Consider the following 2,934-nt stretch of genomic DNA (forward strand, 5'->3'; position numbering starts at 1 on the left):
CAATAGAATTTAGGGGACATAGAGCTGATGATTCACAAGTTAACCAGGAAGATTAAATAGATAATAAAACTTAAGAAAAAGTTGGTGAGGAAGAATAAGAGCCTTAATAGAACACTGGAACCAGAGAACTAGTCCAGAGATACTCTTTATTATGTATTTATAAGAAGATAGTTGATAGTCAAACAATTGTAAAAAAAAATAATAAATTAATAACATGTGAGGACTATTCAGAAAGCTAATAGGAAAATTCAGCTATTTGGAAACACAATTAACTTAAAGTCTCACCATACTTCATATACCAAAATAAATTGCACAAAAATTAAAACCTTAAATATCACTTATGAAATTATTAGGCAAATCTAAAAGAAATACATGTAAATATTTTCTGAATTAAGAATGAGAATTACAAGAGTACAATCTTCTGAAGAATACAAAGGAAAAGAAAGATCGATCTTACTGACTGCATAAATTCTATAACATTTCTGGAGCCAAGAAATGTAGATTCAGTATCTAAATAATAAACTGAAAACAAAAGTTGCCACATATGTAACTATGAAATTTTGCATAATCTTCATCTTAAAGAGCTACCAAAATATCATTAGGAATAAACTAAATTAATATAAATGAAAACATTGATATGTTTACCAAATTGACAAAAAGAGTTCATAAAACAGCATTGGAAAGACTATAGTGAGGCCGGCACCCTTGCACAATGCTAGCCAGAATGCAACGTGTCTCTAAACTTCTGAAAAGCAATTTGTCTCTTTATAACAATAATTTTAAATACTATCTTTGGGCAAAGAGGCCAACATGGCGGACAAGTAGGGGGGGGTCCATACTTCTTGCGTCTCTCAAACAAAAAAGGGCTGAAGCCAAAGGAAACAGTCTGGGAGGAAAGGGGACTGAGTCTACCAGGGAGACACCAGAACAACTTGCCAGTCTATGGGTGGGTGCGAACTGAGGGAGATAAAACGGCAGCATAGGCACAGAGGGGAGGGATGCCCTTCTGCGGACAAAGGGAAGAGAAAGAGAGGCTGGGGAAGCATAGGACGGTATCTGGACAAGAGAAACACCTGAGACTGGGACTGGAGAGGGATCTCATCTCTAACTGTGGGGCTTTCTGCAGACTGGGGCCTGCTGCCCTGTTCTCACACCTGGGGAGGAGGGGAGCCGTCCCCAGGTTCATTGGTAGGTCAGGGACACAGTCCATGGCAGGAGAAACTGGTCCCGTCCCTGAAGTGCTGTGGCACAGGACAAAACCAGCCTGGACCACATGTTGCAGGCATGGAGAGACGCCTCCCCAGTCTTGGAGCTCAAACAGAGCCAGAGTTTAAATCCCAGCCAAGTGACTGCATGGGAATCGGTGGAGCAAGACAGACCACATCACCTCCACCAGGGGCAGAATGAGGATGGCTCCAACGGAGTGATTTGGGACACTGGGTCCATGGAGAAGAGGCTTGGGGGCTGCCATTTTTCTTCCCACCTCCACCAAGGCGAGGACTCAGGGATCAGCTGCAGGGCCCACAGGGGAGACGGGACTGGCCACACCAAACCAGCTCCTCCACGCCTGGTAACTGAGTATCTATTGGAGCAGAAGAGACGCTGAGGAACCCCCTCCTCCAGACCAGCGCTGCTGCATTTCCTGGTTAATTTGAGGATAATTCTTGTTATTTTGATATATTCTTCCCTCCTTTTCTCCTTCTTATGTCTTCCCTCCTCTAGGCTGGTTACTCTGGTTCTTGGTTTGTTTAAGCAGACATATTTAGTCCGTTCTCTTGATACATGTTCTACACCTTCTTTACTTTCCTTTTTCTGTCTCTGAAATAAATAGTATCTTTGCCATTTGCCAGTAATTTCGCTCTTAGAAATTGGACCTAAGATAAAATCACCCCTCACATGAGAAAACTTGGGGGACCAAAACTAAACGTGAGCAATTGCCTAATGATAGTGCAGAAGATTTGTATCATGGAATATTATAGTCATTTAAAATTAAGTTTTTTCAAGACCACTTGCCCTTTATTCATAGACTATCCAGCATGTTTTAAGCACTAGTTGCCAGGCTGTGATCTTAGTGCATGATATATATTACCTTATTCAGTCATGTTGAAAACATCGTGAGATCATCATGAGCCCTATTATTATCTCCATTTTTAAGACAAGCAAACCAAGACACGCAAAGTTTAAGTTATTGTCCAAAGATGCACAGATAACAAAGGGCAAACAGAGAGTCACACTCGCATATCCTGGCCCTCTCCTGCTGCTTCTCACTCCCTCCACCTATGCTATAATGTCCCATCTTTTTTTTTTAATTTTTAAAAAATGTTTTCTTTTTTTGAGAGACAGAGAGAGAGAGAGAGACAGCGTGAGCAGGGGAGAGTCAGAGAAAGAGGGAGACACAGAATCTGAAGACAAGCTCCAGGCTCTGGGCTAGTTTCCTGAGCTAGCTTTCAGCACAGAGTCTGACGCAGGGCTCGAACCCAGGAATGGCAAGATCATGACCTGAGCCAAAGACAGAAGCTCAGCCGACTGAGCCACCCAGGCACCCCTATAATGTCCCATCTTAACGAAGAGTAAAGTTCACTAAATTTTCTATTGCAAACAAAAAGCCAGGACTCTAATCAGCATGTACATAATGATTAATGATTGCATAAAATACATACATGGAAACAAAAGAAAAAATGAAAGGAAAACTTTACAGATGATTTGTTCTAAATTTCTGAATTTTCCGTTTTCATAATGAACTTGATTTAGATTTATAAATTAGCTTTAGCTCTTAAGACTTAGCATTTAGATTAAGCAATTTAAGATTATTTCTATAAGGAAAAAATGTATTACTGAGTTTCACAAATTACTATTCTCAACAAGAGCAAAAATTTCAACTATCCAGAACTTCTGATTTGGACAGATTTTAGTTTCCATCTTTAGTTACTAATC

Source organism: Suricata suricatta, chromosome 11 (assembly GCF_006229205.1).
Source record: "Suricata suricatta isolate VVHF042 chromosome 11, meerkat_22Aug2017_6uvM2_HiC, whole genome shotgun sequence".
Lineage (NCBI taxonomy): Eukaryota > Metazoa > Chordata > Mammalia > Carnivora > Herpestidae > Suricata > Suricata suricatta.